This window comes from Dama dama, chromosome X, assembly GCF_033118175.1.
Source record: "Dama dama isolate Ldn47 chromosome X, ASM3311817v1, whole genome shotgun sequence".
Classification (NCBI taxonomy): Eukaryota; Metazoa; Chordata; class Mammalia; order Artiodactyla; family Cervidae; genus Dama; species Dama dama.
The window spans coordinates 2,507,847-2,526,215 of NC_083714.1; positions in this window are offsets into that span (position 1 = coordinate 2,507,847).

The following is an 18,369-nucleotide window of genomic DNA, read 5'->3' on the forward strand; positions in this document are numbered from 1 at the left end:
AAAAACATGAAGAGACTTAAAATGTGTGAAATATATGAAGAGCTTCAAAAAGTGTGAAAAATATGAAGAGACTCAAAGGTGTCAAAATTATGAGGAGCAAGAAACGGACTGAAAATAGGAGGAGCATGAAACGGTGTTCAAAAACATGAAGAGCCTGAAAAGGTGTGAAAAATATGAAGAGCTTCAAAAGGTGTCAAAAATATGAGGAGCATGAAACGGTCTGAAAAATAGGAGGAGCGTTGTAGCGTTGGACAAAAATTTGAAGAGCCTGAAATGGTGTGAAATATATGAAGAGCTTCAAAAGGTGTGAAATACATGAGGAGCATGAAACGGTCTGAAAAATAGGAGGAGCATGAAGCGGTGTTGAAAAACATGAAGAGCCTGAAAAGGTGTGAAAAATATGATGAGCTTCACAAAATGTGTAAAATATGAGGAGCATGAAACTGTCTGAAAAATAGGAGGAGCATGAAGCCGTCTTGAAAAACATGAAGAGCCTGAAAGGGTGTAAAAAATATGAAGAGCTTCAAAAGTTTGGAAATACATGAGGAGCATGAAATGGTCTGAAAAATAGGAGGAGCATGAAGCGGTGTTCAAAAACATGAAGAGCCTGAAAAGGTGGGTAAAATATGAAGAGCTTCAAAAGGTGTCAAAAATATGAGGAGCATGAAACGGTCTGAAAAATAGGAGGAGCATTAAACGGTGTTCAAAAACATGAAGAGCGTGAAATGGTGTGAAAAATATGAAGAGCTTCAAAAGGTTGGAAATACATGTGGAGCATGAAACGGTCTGAAAAATAGGAGGAGCATGAAGCGGTGTTGAAAAACATGAACAGCTGAAAAGGTGGGTAAAATATGAAGAGCTTTAAAAGGTGTCAAAAATATGAAGAGCATGAAACGGTCTGAAAAATAGGAGGAGCAAGAAACGGAGTTCAAAAACATGAAGAGCCAGAAAAGGTGTGAAAAATATGAAGAGCTTCAAATGTTGTCAAAAATATGAGGAGCATGAATGGTCTGAAAAATAGGAGGAGCATGAAGCGGTGTTCAAAAACATGAAGAGCGTGAAATGGTGTGAAAAATATGAAGAGCTTGAAAAGGTGTGAAAATTATGAGGAGCATGAAACGTTCTGAAAAATAGGAGGAGCATGAAACGGTCTGAAAAATGGGAGGAGCATGAAGCGGTGTTGACAAACATGAAGAGCCTGAAAACGTGTGAAAAACATGAAGAGCTTAAAATTTGTGAGAAATATGAAGAGCTTCAAAAGGTGTCAAAAATGAGACGAGCATGAAACGGTCTGGAAAGTACGACGAGCATGAAGCGGTGTTGAAAAACATGAAGAGCCAGAAAAGGTGTGAAAAATATGAAGAGCTTTAAAAAGTGTCAAAAATATGAAGAGCATGAAACGGTCTGAAAAATAGGAGGAGCATGAAGTGGTGTGAAACACATGAAGAGCCTAAAAAGGTGTGAAAAATATGAAGAGCTTAAAAAGGTTGGAAATACATGGAGAGCATGAAAAGTTCTGAAAAATAAGAGGAGCATGAAGCCTGTTGAAAAACATGAAGAGCCTGAAAAGTGGGTAAAATATGAAGAGCTTCAAAAGGTGTCAAAAATATGAGGAGCATGAAACGGTCTGAAAAATAGGAGGAGCATTAAACGGTGTTCAAAAACATGAAGAGCCTGAAATGGTGTGAAAAATATGAAGAGCTTCAAAAGGTGTGAAAACTATGAGGAGCGTTAAACGGTCTGAAAAATAGGTGGAGCATGAAGCGGTGTTGAAAAACATGAAGAGCCTGAAAAGGTGGGTAAAATATGAAGAGCTTCAAAAGATGTCAAATATATGAGGAGCATGAAACGGTCTGAAAAATAGGAGGAGCATTAAACGGTGTTCAAAAACATGAAGAGCATGAAATGGTGTGAAAAATATGAAGAGCTTGAAAAGGTGTGAAAATTATGAGGAGCATGAAACGGTCTGAAAAATAGGAGGAGCATGAAGCGGGGTTCAAAAACATGAAGAGCCTGAAAAGGTTTGAAAAATATGAAGAGCTTCAAAAGGTTGGAAATACATGTGGAGCATGAAACGGTCTGAAAAATAGGAGGAGCATGAAGCGGTGTTGAAAAACATGAACAGCTGAAAAGGTGGGTAAAATATGAAGAGCTTTAAAAGGTGTCAAAAATATGAAGAGCATGAAACGGTCTGAAAAATAGGAGGAGCATTAAACGGTGTTCAAAAACATGAAGAGCCTGAAATGGTGTGAAAAATATGAAGAGCTTCAAAAGGTGTCAAAAATAGGAGGAGCATGAAACGGTCTGAAATATAGGAGGAGCATGAAGCGGTGTTCAAAAACATGAAGAGCGTGAAATGGTGTGAAAAATATGAAGAGCTCAAAAGGTGTCAAAAATATGAGAAGCCTGAAACGTTCTGAAAAACAGGAGGAGCATGAAACGGTCTGAAAAATGGGAGGAGCATGAAGCGGTGTTGAAAAACATGAAGAGCCTTAAAACGTGTGAAAAACATGAAGAGCTTAAAAGTTGTGAGAAATATGAAGAGCTTCAAAAGGTATCAAAAATGAGACGAGCATGAAACGGTCTGGAAAGTAGGACGAGCATGAAGCCGTGTTGAAAAACATGAAGAGCCAGAAAAGGTGTGAAAAATATGAAGATATTCAAAAAGTGTCAAAAATATGAAGAGCATGAAACGGTCGGAAAAATAGGAGGAGCATGAAGTGGTGTGAAAAACATGAAGAGCCTAAAAAAGGTGTGAAAAATATGAAGAGCTTCAAAACGTGTCAAAAATATGAGGAGCATGAAACGGTCTGAAAAACAGGAGGATCATGAAGCCGTGTTGAAAAACATGGGGAGCTGGAAAAGGTGTGAAAAATATGAACAGCTTCAAAAGGTGTCAAAAATATGAGGAGCATGAAACGGTCTGAAAAATAGGAGGAGCATGAAATGGTCTGATAAATAGGAGGAGCATGAAGCGGTGTTGAAAAACATGAAGAGCATCAAAAGCTGTGAAGAATATGAAGAGCTTCAAAACGTGTCAAAAATATGAGGACAAAGAAACGGTCTGAAAAATAGGAGGAGCATGAAGCGGTGTTGAAAAACATGAAGAGCCTGAAATGGTGTGAAACATACGAAGAGCTTCAAAAGTAGGCAAAAATATGAAGAGCATGAAAAGGTCAGAAAAATAGGAGGAGCATGAAACTGTGTTCAAAAACATGAAGAGTCTGAAAAGGTGTGAAATATATGAAGAGTTTCAAAGGTGTCAAAAATATGAAGAGCATGAAACGGTCTGAAAAATAGGAGGAGCATGAAATGGTCTGATAAATAGGAGGAGCATGAAGCGGTGTTGAAAAACATGAAGAGCATGAAAAGGTGTGAAATATATGAAGAACTTAAAAGGAGTCAAAAATATGAGATGCATGAAACGGTCTGAAAAATAGAAGGTACATGAAGTGGTGTTGAAAAACGTGAAGAGCCTGAAAAGGTGTGAAAAATGAAGAGCTTTAAAAGGTGTAAAAAATATGAGGAGCATGAAACGGTCTGAAAAATAGGAGGAGCATGAAGCGGTGTTGAAAAACATGAAGAGCCTGAAAAGGTGTGAATAATATGAAGAGCTTCAAAAGGTGCCAAAATTATGAAGAGCATGAAACGGTCTGAAAAATAGGAGGAGCATGAAGCGGTGTTCAAAAACATGAAAACCCTGAAAAGGTGTGAAAAATATGAAGAGCTTCAAAAGGAGTCATATATATGAGGAGCATGAAACTATCTGAAAAATAGGAGGAGCATGAAGCGGTATTCAAAACATGAAGAGCCTGAAAAGCTGTGAAATTATGTGAAGCTTCAAAAGGTGTGAAAAATATGAGGAGCAGGAAACGGTCTGAAAAATAGTTGGAGCATGAAGCGGTTTTAAAGAACATGAAGAGCCTGAAAAGGTGTGAAGTATATGAAGAGCTTCAAAAGGTGTCAAAAATATGAGGAGCATGAAACGGTCTGAAAAATAGGAGTAGCATGAAACGGTGTTGAAATACATGAAGAGCCTGAAGAGGTGTGAAACATATGAAGAGCTTCAAATGGTGTCAAAAATATGAGGAGCATGAAACGGTGTGAAAAATAGGATGAGCATGAAGTTGTGTTGAAAAACATGAAGAACCTCAAAAGGTGTGAAAAATATGAAGAGCTTCAAAAGGTGTCAAAAATATGAGGAGCATGAAACGGTCTGAAAATTAGGAGGAGCATGAAGCGGTGTTGAAAAACATGAAGAGCCTGAAAATATGTGAAAAATATGAGGAGCTTTAAAAGTTGTCAAAAATATGAGGAGAATGAAATGGTCTGAAAAATCGGAGGAGCAAGAAACGGAGTTCAAAAACATGAAGAGCCTGAAAAGGTGTGAAAAATATGAAGAGCTTCAAAAGGTGTCATATATATGAGGAGCATGAAACGGTCCGAAAAATAGGAGGAGCATGAAGCGGTATTCAAAAACATGAAGAGCCAGAAAAGGTGTGAAAAATACGAAGAGCTTCAAAAGGTGTCAAAAATATAAGGAGCATGAAACGGTCTTAAAAATAGGAGGAGCATGAAGCGGTATTCAAAAACATGAAGATCCTGAAAAGCTGTGAAATTATGTCAAGCTTCAAAAGGTGTGGAAAATATGAGGAGCAGGAAACGGTCTGAAAAATAGTAGGAGCATGAAACGGTGTTAAAAAACATGAAGAGCTTCAAAAGGTGTGAAATATATGAAGAGCTTCAAAAGGTGTCGAAAATATGAGGGGCATGAAACGGTCTGAAACATAGGAGGAGCATGAAACGTTGTTCAAAAACATGAAGAGCCTGAAATGGTGTGAAAAAATATGAGGAACTTCAAAAGGTGTCAAAAATATGAGGAGCATGAAACGCTCTGAAAAGGAGGAGGAGCATGAAACGGTGTTCAAAAACATGAAGAGCCTGAAATGGTGTGAAAAAATATGAGGAACTTCAAAAGGTGTCAAAAATATGAGGAGCATGAAAGGGTCTGAAAAATAGGAGGAGCATGAAACTGTGTTCAAAAACATGAAGAGTCTGAAAAGGTGTGAAATATATGAAGAGTTTCAAAAGGTGTCAAAAATATGAAGAGCATGAAACGGTCTGAAAAATACGAGGAGCATGAAGGGGCATTGAAAAACATGAAAAGCCTGAAAAGATGTGAAAAATATGAAGAGCTTCAATAGGTGTCAAAAATATGAAGAGCATGATATGGTCTGAAAAATATGAGGAGCATGTAACTGTGTTCAAAAACATGAAGAGCCTGAAAAGGTGTGAAATATATGAAGAGCTTCAAAAGGTGTCAAAAATATGAAGAGCATGAAACTGTCTGAAAAATAGGAGGAGCATGAAATCGTCTGATAAATAGGAGAAGCATGAAGCGGTGTTGAAAAACATGAAGAGCCTGAAAAGGTGTGAAATATATGAAGACTTTCAAAAGGTGTGAAAAAAATGAAGAGCTTCAAAGGTGTCAAAAATGAGATGAGCATGAAACGGTCTGAAAAATAGGAGCATCATGAAGCGATGTTCAAAAATATGAAGAGCCTGAAAAGTTGTGAAAAATATGAAAAGCTTCAAAAGGTGTTAAAAATGAAACGAGCATGAAACGGTCTGAAAAATAGGAGGATCAAGAAACGGTGTTGAAAAACATGAAGAGCCTGAATACGTGTAAAATATGAAGAGCTACAAAAGGTGTCAAAAATATGAGGAGCATGAAACGGTCTGAAAAATAGGAGGAGAATGAAGGTGTGTTGAAAAACAAGAAGAGACTGAAAAGGTGTGAAATATATGAATAGCTTCAAAAGGTGTAACAAATATGAGGACCATGAAACAGTTTGAAAAATAAGAATAGCATGAAACGGTGTTCAAAAACATGAAGAGCCTGAAAAGGTGTGAAAAATATGAAGAGCTTCAAAACGTGTCAAATATATGAGGAGCATGAAACGGTCTGAAAAATAGGAGGAGCATGAAGCGGTGTTGAAAAACATGAAGAGCCTGAAAAGGTGTGAAAAATATTAAGAGCTTCAAAAGGTGTGAAATATATGAAGAACTTCAAAAGGTGTCAAAAATCGAAGAGCAGGAAATGGTCTGAAAAACAGGAGGAGCATGAAGTGGTGTTAAAAACATGAAGAGCCTGAAAAGGTGTGAAATATATGAAGAGCTTCAAAAGGTGTCAAAAATATGAGGAGAATGAAACGGTCTGAAAAAATAGGAGGAGCATGAAGCGGTGTTCAAAAACATGAAGAGCCTGAAAAGGTGTGAAAAATATGAAGAGCTTCAAAAGGAGTCAAAAATATGAGGATCATGAAACGGTCTGAAAAAATAGGAGGAGCATGAAGCGGTGTTCAAAAACATTAAGAGCCTGAAAAGGTGTGAAAAATATGAAGAGCTTCAAAAGGTGTGAAATACACGGGGAGCATGAAACGGTCTGAATAATAGGAGAAGCATGAAGTGGTGTGGAAAAACATGAAGAGCCTGAAAAGGTGTGAAAAATATGAAGAGCTTCAAAAGGTGTGAAATAGATGAGGATCATGAAACGGTCTGAAAAATAGGAGGAGCATGAAACGGTGTTCAAAAAGAGGAAGAACCTGAAAATTTGTGAAAAATATCACAGCTTCAAAAGGCGTCAAAAATATGAGGAGAATGAAACCGTCTCAAAAATAGGAGGAGCATGAAGCTGTGTTGAAAAACATGAAGAGCCTGAAAAGGTTTGAAAAATATGAAGAGCTTCTAAAGGTATGAAAAATATGAGGAGCATGAAACGGTCTGAAAAATGGGAGGAGCATGAAGTGGTGTTGAAAAACATGAAGACCCTGAAGGTGTGAAAAATATGAAGAGCTTCAAAAGGTGTCAAAAATACGAGGAGCATGAAACGGTCTGAAAAATAGGAGGATCATGAAGCGGGGTTCAAAAACATGGAAAACCTGAAAAGGTGTGAAAAATATGAAGAGTTTCAAAAAGTGTCAAAAATATGAGGAGCAAGAAACGGTCTGAAATATAGGAGGAGCATGAAGCGGTGTTCAAAAACATGAAGAGCCTGAAAAGGTGTGAAAAATATGAAGAGCTTCAAAAGGTGTGAAATACATGAGGAGCATGAAACGGGCTGAAAAATAGGAGAAGCATGAAGTGGTGTGGAAAAACATGAAGAGCCTGAAATGGTGTGAAAAATACGAAGAGCTTCAAAAGGTGTGAAATACATGAGGAGCATGAAACTCTCTGAAAAATAAGAGGATCATGAAGCGGGGTTCAAAAACATGAGGAGCCTGAAAATTTGTGAAAAATATGAAACGCTTCAAAAGCTGTCAAAATGAGATGAGCATGAGAAGTTCTTAAAAATAGGAGGATCATAAAACGGTGCTGAAAAACCTGAAGAGCCTGAAAAAGTGTGAAAAATATGAAGAGCTTCAAAAGGTGTCAAAAATATGAGGAGAATGAAATGGTCTGCAAAATAGGAGAAGCATGAAATGGTGTTCAAAAACATGAGGAGCCTGAAAAGGTGTGAAAAACAAGAAGAGCCTGAAAAGGTGTGAAAAATATGAAGAGCTTCAAAAGGTGTCAAAAATATGAGGAGCATGAAACGGTCTGAAAAATAGAAGGAGCATGAAGCGGTGTTGAAAAACTTGAAGAGACTGAAAACGTGTGAAAAATATGAAGAGCATCAAAAGGTGTGAAAAATATGAAGAGCTTCAAAAGGTGTAAAAAATGAGATGAGCAATAAACCGTCTGAAAAATAGGAGGAGCATGAAGTGGTGTTGAAAAAAATGAAGAGCCTGAAAATGTGTGAAACATATGAAGAGCTTCAAAAGGTGTCAAAATTATGAGGAGCATTAAACGGCCTGAAAAATTGGAGGAGCATGAAGCGGTGTTCAAAAATATGAAGAGCCTGAAAAGGTGTGAAAAATATGGAGAGCTTCAAAAGGTGTCAAAAATATGAGTAGCATGAAACGGTCTGAAAAATAGGAGGAGCATGAAACGGTGATCAAAAACATGAAGAGCCGGAAAAGGTGTGAAAAATATGAAGAGCTTCAAAAGGTGTGAAACACATGAGGAGTTTGAAACGGGCTGAAAAATAGGAGAAGCATGAAGTGGTGTGGAAAAATATGAAGAGCCTGAAAAGGTGTGGAAAATATGAAGAGCTTCAAAAGGTGTGAAATACATGAGGAGCATGAAACTCTCTGAAAAATAGAAGGAGCCTGAAGCGGTGTTCAAAAACATGAAGTGCCTGAAAAGGTGTGAAAAATATGAAGAGCTTCAAACGGTGTCAAAAATATGAGGAGCATGAAACGGTCTGAAAAACAGGAGGAGCATGAAGCGGTGTTCAAAAACATGAAGAGCCTGAAAAGGTGTGAAAAATATGATGAGCTTCACAAAATGTGTAAAATATGAGGAGCATGAAACTGTCTGAAAAATAGGAGGAGCATGAAGCCGTCTTGAAAAACATGAAGAGCCTGAAAGGGTGTAAAAAATATGAAGAGCTTCAAAAGTTTGGAAATACATGAGGAGCATGAAACTCTCTGAAAAATAGAAGGAGCCTGAAGCGGTGTTCAAAAACATGAAGTGCTTGAAAAGGTGTGAAATATATGAAGAGCTTCAAAAGGTGTCAAAAATGAGATGAGCATGAAACGGTGTGAAAAATAGGAGGAGCATGAAGCGGTGTTGAAAAACACGAAGAGCCTCAAAACGTGTGAAAAAATATGAAGAGCTTCAAAATGTGTGAAAAATATGAAGAGATTTAAAAGGTGTCAAAAATGCGATGCGCATGAAACGGTCTGAAAAATAGGAGGAGCATGAAGTCTTGTTGAAAAAAAAGAAGAGCCTAAAAAGGTGTGAAATATATGAAGAGCTTCAAAAGGTGTCAAAATATGAAGAGCACGAAACGGTCTGAAAAATAGGAGGAGCATGAAGCGGTGTTGAAAAACATGAAGAGCGTAAAAAGGTGTGAAAAATATGAAGAGCTTCAAAAGGTGTAACAAATATGAGGACCATGAAACGGTATGAAAAATAGGAAGAGCATGAAACGGTGTTCAAAAACATGAAGAGCTTGAAAAGGTGTGAAAAATATGAAGAGCTTCAAAAGGTGTCAAAAATATGAAGAGCATGAAACGGTCTGAAAAATAGGAGGATCATGAAGCGGTGTTCAAAAACATGAAGAGCTTGAAAAGGTGTGAAAAATATGAAGAGCTTCAAAAGGTGTCAAAAATATGAGGAGCATGAAACGATCTGAAAAATAGGAGGAGCCTGAAACTGTGATCAAAAACTTGAAGAGCCTGCAAAGGTGTGAAAAATAGGAAGAGCTTCAAAAGGTGTAAAATACATGAGGAGCATGAAACTCTCTGAAAAATAGGAGGAGCATGAAGATGTGCTCAAAAACATTAAGAGCCTGAAAAGTTGTGAAAAATATGAAGAGCTTCAAAAGGTGTCAAAAATATGAGGAGGATAAAACCGTCTGAAAAATAGGAGGAGCATGAAGCGGAGTTCAAATACATGAAGAGCCTGAAATGCTGTGAAAAATATGAAGAGCTTCAAAAGGTGTCAAAAATATGAGGAGCATGAAACGGTCTGTAAAATAGGAGGAGGTTGAAGCTGTGTTGAAAAACAAGAAGAGACTAAAAAGGTGTGGAAAATATGAAGAGCTTCAAAAGGTGTCAAAAATATGAGGAGGATAAAACCGTCTGAAAAATAGGACGAGCATGAAGCGGTGTTGAAAAACATGAAGAGCCTGAAAAGGTGTGAAAAATATGAAGAGCTTGAAACGGTCTGAAAAATAGGAGGATCAAGAAACGGTGTTGAAAAACATGAAGAGCCTGAATACGTGTAAAATATGAAGAGCTACAAAAGGTGTCAAAAATATGAGGAGCATGAAACGGTCTGTAAAATAGGAGGAGGTTGAAGCTGTGTTGAAAAACAAGAAGAGACTGAAAAGGTGTGGAAAATATGAAGAGCTTCAAAAGGTGTGAAAAATATGAAGAGCTTCAAAAGGTGTCAAAAATGAGATGAGCATGAAACGATCTGACAAATAGGACGAGCATGAAGTGGTGTTGAAAAAAAGGAAGAGCCTGAAAAGGTGTGAAATATATGAAGAGCTTCAAAAGGTGTCAAAAATAGGAGGAGAATGAAACGGTTTGAAACATAGGTGGAGAATGAAGGGGTGTTCAGAAATATGAAGAGCCTGAAAAGGTGTGAAAAATATGAAGAGCTTCAAAAGGTGTCAAAAATATGAGGAGCATGAAATGGTCTGAAAAATAGGAGGAGCATGAAATGCTGATCAAATACATGAAGGGCCTGAAAAGTTTTGAAAAATATAAAGAGCTTCAAAAGGTGTCAAAAATATGAGGAGCATAAAACGGTCTGAAAAATAGGAGGAGCATGAAGCGGAGTTCAAATACATGAAGAGCCTGAAATGCTGTGAAAAATATGAAGAGCTTCAAAAGGTGTAAAAAATATGAGGAGCATGAAAAGGTCTGAAAAATAGGACGAGCATGAAGCGGTGTAGAAAAACATGAAGAGCCTGAACAGGTGTGAAAAATATGAAGAGCTTCAAATATATGAGGCGCATGAAACGGTCTGAAAAATAGGAGGAGCATGAAGTGGTGTTGAAAAACATGAAGAGCCTGAAATGGTGTGAAATATATGAAGAGCTTCAAAATGTGTGAAAAATATGAAGAGCTTCAAAAGGTGTCAAAAATATGAGGAGCATGAAACTGTCTGAAAAATAGGAGGAGCCTGAAACTGTGATCAAAATCTTGAAGAGCCTGAAAAGGTGTGAAAAATAGGAAGAGCTTCAAAAGGTGTAAAATACATGAGGAGCATGAAACTCTCTGAAAAATAGGAGGAGCATGAAGATGTGCTCAAAAACATGAAGAACCTGAAAAGTGGTGAAAAATATGAAGACCTTCAAAAGGTGTCAAAAATATGAGGAGCATGAAAAGGTCTGAAAAATAGGACGAGCATGAAGCGGTGTTGAAAAACATGAAGAGCTTGAAAAGGTGTGAAAAATATGAAGAGCTTCAAAAGTTGTGAAAAATATAAAGAGCTTGAAACGGTCTGAAAAATAGGAGGATCAAGAAACGGTGTTGAAAAACATGAAGAGCCTGAATACGTGTAAAATATGAAGAGCTACAAAAGGTGTCAAAAATATGAGGAGCATGAAACGGTCTGAAAAATAGGAGGAGCATGAAATGCTGATCAAACACATGAAGGGCCTGAAAAGTTTTGAAAAATATAAAGAGCTTCAAAAGGTGTGAAATACATTTGGACATGAAACGGTCTGAAAAATAGGAGGAGCATGAAATGCTGATCAAACACATGAAGGGCCTGAAAAGTTTTGAAAAATATAAAGAGCTTCAAAAGGTGTGAAATACATTTGGACATGAAACGGTCTGAAAAATAGGAGGAGCATGAGGCGGTTTTCAAATACATGAAGAGCCTGAAAAGTGTGAAAAATATGAAGAGCTTCAAAAGGTGTCAAAAATATGAGGAGCATGAAACGGTCTGAAAAATAGGAGGAGCATGAAGCTGTGTTGAAAAACAAGAAGAGCCTGAAAAGGTGTGAAATATATGAATAGCTTCAAAAGGTGTAACAAATATGAGGACCATGAAACAGTTTGAAAAATAGTAATAGCATGAAACGGTGTTCAAAAACATGAAGAGCCTGAAAAGGTGTGAAAAATATGAAGAGCTTCAAAACGTGTCAAATATATGAGGCGCATGAAACGGTCTGAAAAATAGGAGGAGCATGAAGTGGTGTTGAAAAACATGAAGAGCCTGAAATGGTGTGAAATATATGAAGAGCTTCAAAATGTGTGAAAAATATGAGGAGCTCCAAAAAGTGTCAAAAATATGAGGAGCAAGAAACGGTCTGAAAAATACGGGGAGCATGAAGAGGTGTTGAAGAAAATGAAGAGCCTGAAAAGGTGTGAAAAATATGAAGAGCTTATAAAGGTGTCAAAAATATGAGGAGCATGAAGGTCTGAAAAATAGGAAGAGCATGAAGTGGTGTTGGAAAACATGAAGAGCCTGAAAAATGTGAAAAATATGAAGAGCTTCAAAAAGAGTCAAAAATATGAGGAGCATGACACGGTCTGAAAAATAGGAGGAGCATGAAGCGGTGTTGAAAAACATGAAGAGCCTGAACACGTGTGAAAAAATATGAAGAGCTTCAAAAGGTGTGAAGAATATGAAGAGCTTCAAAAGGTGTCAAAAATGAGATGAGCATGAAACGGTCTGAAAAATAGGAGGAGCATGAAGTGGTTTTGAAAAAAAAAGAAGAGCCTGAAAAGCTGTGAAATATATGAAGAGTTTCAAAAGGTGTCAAAAATATGAGGAGCATGAAACGGTCTGAAATATAGGAGGAGCATGAAGCGGTGTTGAAAAACATGAAGAGCGTGAAAAGGTGTGAAAAATATGAAGAGCTTCTAAAGGTGTCAAAAATATGAGGAGCATGAAACGGTCTGAAAAATAGGAGGAACATGAAGCGGTGTTGAAAAACATGAAGAGCCTGAACACGTGTGAAAAAATATGAAGAGCTTCAAAAGGTGTGAAGAATATGAAGAGCTTCAAAAGGTGTCAAAAATGAGATGAGCATGAAACGGTCTGAAAAATAGGAGGAGCATGAAGTGGTGTTGAAAAAAAAAGAAGAGCCTGAAAAGCTGTGAAATATATGAAGAGTTTCAAAAGGTGTCAAAAATATGAGGAGCATGAAACGGTCTGAAATATAGGAGGAGCATGAAGCGGTGTTGAAAAACATGAAGAGCGTGAAAAGGCGTGAAAAATATGAAGAGCTTCTAAAGATGTCAAAAATATGAGGAGCATGAAACGGTCTGAAAAATAGGAGGAGCATGAGGCGGTTTTCAAATACATGAAGAGCCTGAAAAGTGTGAAAAATATGAAGAGCTTCAAAAGGTGTCAAAAATATGAGGAGCTTGAAACGGTCTGAAAAATAGGAGGAGCATGAAGCTGTGTTGAAAAACAAGAAGAGCCTGAAAAGGTGTGAAATATATGAATAGCTTCAAAAGGTGTAACAAATATGAGGACCATGATACAGTTTGAAAAATAGTAATAGCATGAAACGGTGTTCAAAAACATGAAGAGCCTGAAAAGGTGTGAAAAATATGAAGAGCTTCAAAACGTGTCAAATATATGAGGAGCATGAAACGGTCTGAAAAATAGGAGGAGCATGAAGTGGTGTTGAAAAACATGAAGAGCCTGAAATGGTGTGAAATATATGAAGAGCTTCAAAATGTGTGAAAAATATGAGGAGCTCCAAAAAGTGTCAAAAATATGAGGAGCATGAAATGCTGATCAAACACATGAAGGGCCTGAAAAGTTTTGAAAAATATAAAGAGCTTCAAAAGGTGTGAAATACATTTGGACATGAAACGGTCTGAAAAATTGGAGGAGCATGAAATGCTGATCAAACACATGAAGGGCCTGAAAAGTTTTGAAAAATATAAAGAGCTTCAAACGGTGTGAAATACATTTGGACATGAAACGGTCAGAAAAATAGGAGGAGCATGAGGCGGTTTTCAAATACATGAAGAGCCTGAAAAGTGTGAAAAATATGAAGAGCTTCAAAAGGTGTCAAAAATATGAGGAGCTTGAAACGGTCTGAAGAATAGGAGGAGGATTGTCGCGATGTTCAAAAACATGAAGAGCCTGAAAACGTGTGAAAAATATGAAGAGCTTCAAAATTATGAAAAATATGAAGAGCTTCAATAGGTGTGAAAAATGTGAAGAGATTCAAAATGTGTCAAAAATGACATGAGCAGGAAACGGTCTGAAAAATACGAGGAGCATGAAGCAGTGTTGAAAATCATGAAGAACCTGAAAAGGTGTGAAAAATATGAAGAGCTGCAAAAGGTGTCAAAAATATGGGAAGCATGAAACGGTCTGAAATAATGAGGACCATGAAACGGTCTGAAAAATAGGACAAGCATGAAACGGTGTTGAAAAATATGAAGAGCTTCAAAAAGTGTCAAAAATACGAGGAGCATGAAATGGTCTGAAAAACAGGAGGAGCATGAAACCGTGTTGAAAAACATGAAGAGCATGAAAAGATGTGAAAAATATGAAAAGCTTCAAAAAGTTTCAAGAAAATGAGGAGGATGTAAACGTCTGAAAAACAGGAGGAGCATGAAACGTTGTTGAAAAACTTTAAGAGCCTGAAAAGGTGATAAAAATATGAAGAGCTTCAAACGGTGTCAAAAATATGAGGAGCGTGAAACCGTCTGAAAAATAGGATTGGCATGAAACGGTGTTGACAAACATGAAGAACCTGAAAGGGTGTGAAAAATATGAAGAGCTTCAAAAGGTGTCAAAAATATCAGGAGCATGAATGGGTCTGAAAAATAGGAGGAGCATGAAACGTTGTTGAATTACTTGAAGAGCCTGAAAAGGTGTTAAAAATATGAAGAACTTCAAAAGGTTTCAAAAATATGAGGAGCGTGAAACGGTCTGAAAAATAGGATTAGCATGAAACGGTGTTCAGAAACATGAAAAGCCTGAGAAGGTGTGAAAAATATGAAGAGCTTAAAAAGCTATCAAAAATATGAGGAGCATGAAATGGTGTTGAAAAACATGAAGAGCCTGAAAAGGTGTGAAAAATATGAAGAGCTTCAAAAGGTGTCAAAAATATGAGGAGCATGAAACGGTCTGAAAAATAAGAGGAGTATCAAATGGTCTGAAAATTAAGAGGAGCATGAAACGGTGTTGAAAAACGTGAAGAGCTTCAAAAGGTGTCAAAAATATGAGGAGCATGAAACGGACTGAAAATTATGAGGAGTATCAAACGGTGTTCAAAAACATGAAGAGCCTGAAAAGGTGTGAAAAATCTGAAGAGCTTCAGAAAGTCTGAAAATATGAGGAGCATGAAACTGTCTGAAAAATAGGAGGAGCAAGAAGCGGTGTTGAAAAACATGAAGAGCCTGAAAACGTGTGAAAAATATGAAGAGCTTCAAACGGTGTCATAAATATGAGGAACATGAAACAGTCTGAAAAATAGGAGGAGAATGAAGCGGTGTTGAAAAAGTAGAAGAGCCTGAAAATGTGTGAAAAATATGAAGAGCTTCAAAAGGTGTGAAAATTATGAGTAGCATGAAACGGTCTGAAAAATAGGAGGAGCATGAAGCAGTGTTGAAAAACACGAAGAGCCTGAAAAGCTGTGAAAAATACGAAGAGCCATAAAAGGTGTCAAAAATATGAGGAGCATGAAACGGTCTGAAAAATAGGAGGAGCATGAAGCGGTTTTGAAAAACATGAGGAGCCTGAAAAGGTGTGAAAAATATGAAGAGCTTCAAACGGTGTCAAAAATATGAGGAGCATGAAACGGTCTGAAAAATAGGAGTAGCATGAAGCAGTATTGAAAAGCATGCAGAGCCTTAAAAGGTGTGAAAAATATGAAGAGCTTCAAAAGGTGTCAAAAATATGAGGAGCATGAAAGAGTATGAAAAATAGGAGGAGCATGAAGCGGTGTTGAACAACATGAAGAGCCTGAAAATGTGTGAAAAATATCAAAAGCTTCAAAAGGTGTCAAAATTATGAGGAGCATGAAATGGTCTGAAAAATAGGAGGAGCATCAAGCGGTGTTGAAAAAAATGAAGAGCCTGAAAAGATGTTCAAAAATATGAAGAGGCTGAAAAGTTTTGAAAAATATGAAGAGCTTAAAAATGTGTAACAAATATAAAGAGCTTCAAAATGTGTGAAAAATATGAAGAGCTTCAAAAGGTGTCAAAAATGAGAGGAGCATGAAACGGTCTGAAAATAGGAGGAGCATGAAGCGGTGTTGAAAAACATGAAGAGCCTGAAAAGGTGTGAAAAATATGAAGAGCTTCTAAAGGTTTCAAAAAGATGAGGAGCATGAAAACGTGTTCAAAAACATGACGAGCCTGAAAAGGTGTGAAAAATATGAAGAGCTTCAAAATGTGTCAAAAATATGAGGAGCATGAAACAGTCAGACAAATAGGAGGAGCTTGAAGCGTTGTTGAAAAACATGAAGAGCCTAAAAAGGTGTGAAAAATGTGAAGAGCTTCAAAAGGTGTGAAATATATGAGGAGCATGAAATGGTCTGAAAAATAGGAGGAGTATGAAGCACTGTTAAAAAACATGAAGAGCCAGAAAAGGTGTGAAAAATATAAAGAGCTTCAAAAGGTGTCAAAAATATGAGGAGCATGAAACGGTGTTCAGAAACATGAAGAGCCTGAAAAGGTGTGAAAAATATGAAGAGCTTCAAAAGGTGTCAAAATTGAGAGGAGCATGAAACGGTGTGAAAAATAGGAGGAGCATGAAATGGTTTTGAAAACATGAAGAGCCTGTAAAGGTGTGAAAAATCTGAAGAGCTTCAGAAATTGTGAATAATAAGAGGAGCATGAAAAGGTCTGAAAAATAGGAAGAGCATGAAGCGGTATTGAAAAACATGAAGAAACTGAAAAGTTGTGAAAAATATGAAGAGCTTCAAAAGGTGTCAAAAATATGAGGAGCATGAAACGGTCTGAAAAATAGGAGGAGAATGAAGCGGTTTTGAAAACCATGAGGAGCCTGAAAAGGTGTGAAAAATATGAAGAGCTTCAAACGGTGTCAAAAATATGAGGAGCATGAAACGGTCTGAAAAATAGGAGTAGCATGAAGCAGTATTGAAAAGCATGCAGAGCCTTAAAAGGTGTGAAAAATATGAAGAGCTTCAAAAGGTGTCAAAAATATGAGAAGCATGAAACTATCTCCAAAAATTAAGGAGCAAGAAGTGGTGTTCAAAAACATGAAGAGCCTGAAAAGGTGTGAAAAATATGAAGAGCTTCAAAAGTTGTCACAAATAGGAGGAGCATGAAACGGTGTTCAAAAACATGAAGAGCCTGAAAAGGTGTGAAAAATATTAAGAGCTTCAAAAGGTGTTAAAAATATGAAGAGTTTCAAAAGGTGAGAAAAATATGAAGAGCTTCAAAAGGTGTGAAAAATATGAGGAGCATGAAATGGTCTGAAAAATAGGAGGAGCATGAAGCGCTGTTAAAAAACATGAAGAGCCAGAAAAGGTGTGAAAAAAATAAAGAGCTTCAAAAGGCGTCAAAAATATGAGGAGCATGAAACGGTGTTCAGAAACATGAAGAGCCTGAAAAGGTGTGAAAAATATGAAGAGCTTCAAAAGGTGTCAAAATTGAGAGGAGCATGAAACGGTCTGAAAAATAGGAGGAGCATGAAATGGTGTTGAAAACATGAAGAGCCTGTAAAGGTGTGAAAAATCTGAAGAGCTTCAGAAAGTGTGAAAAATAAGAGGAGCATGAAACGGTCTGAAAAATAGGAAGAGCATGAAGCGGTATTGAAAAACATGAAGAAACTGAAAAGTTGTGAAAAATATGAAGAGCTTCAAAAGGTGTCAAAAATATGAGGAGCATGAAACGGTCTGAAAAATAGGAGTAGCATGAAGCACTATTGAAAAGCATGCAGAGCCTTAAAAGGTGTGAAAAATATGAAGAGCTTCAAAGGTGTCAAATATATGAAGAGCTTCAAAAGGTGTGAAATACATGAGAGAAATGAAACTATCTGAAAAATAGGAGGAGCATGAAGCAGTGTTGAAAAACATGAAGAGCCTGAAAAGGTGTGAAAAATATGAAGAGCTTCTAAAGGTGTCAAAAATAAGAGGAAAATGAAACGGTCTGGAAAATAGGAGGAGCATGAAGTGGTGTTGAATATGATGAAGAGCCTGAAAAGGTGTGAAATATATGAGGAGCTTGAAAATGTGTCAAAAATATGAGGAGCATGAAACGATCTGAAAAATAGGAGGTGCATGAAGAGGTGTTGAAAAACATGAAGAGCCTGAAAAGGTGTGAAAAATATGAAGAGCTTCAAAAGGTGTCAAAAATGACATGAGCTTGAAACGGTCTGAAAAATTGGAGAAGCATGAAGCGATGTTGAAAAACATGAAGAGCCTCAAAAAGTGTGAAAAATATGAAGACTTTCAAAAGGTGTCAAAATTATGAGGAGCATGAATCGGTCTGAAAAATAGGAGTAGCATGAAGCGGTGTTCAAAACCATGAAGAGCCTGAAAAGGTGTGAAAAATATGAAGAGGTTCAAAAATGTGAAAAATATGAAGAGCTTCAAAGGTGTCAAATATATGAAGAGCTACAAACGGTGTCCAAATTATGAGGAGCATGAACCGGTCTAAAAAATAGGAGGAGCATGAAGCGGGGTTGAAAAACATGAAGAGCCTGAGAAAGTGTGAAAAATATGAAGAGCTTCAAAATGTGTGAAAAATATGAGGAGCTTCAAAATGTGTCAAAAATATGAGGAGCATGAAACGGTCTGAAAAATAGGAGGAGCATGATGCAGTGTTGAAAAATACGAAGAGCCCGAAAACGTGTGAAAAA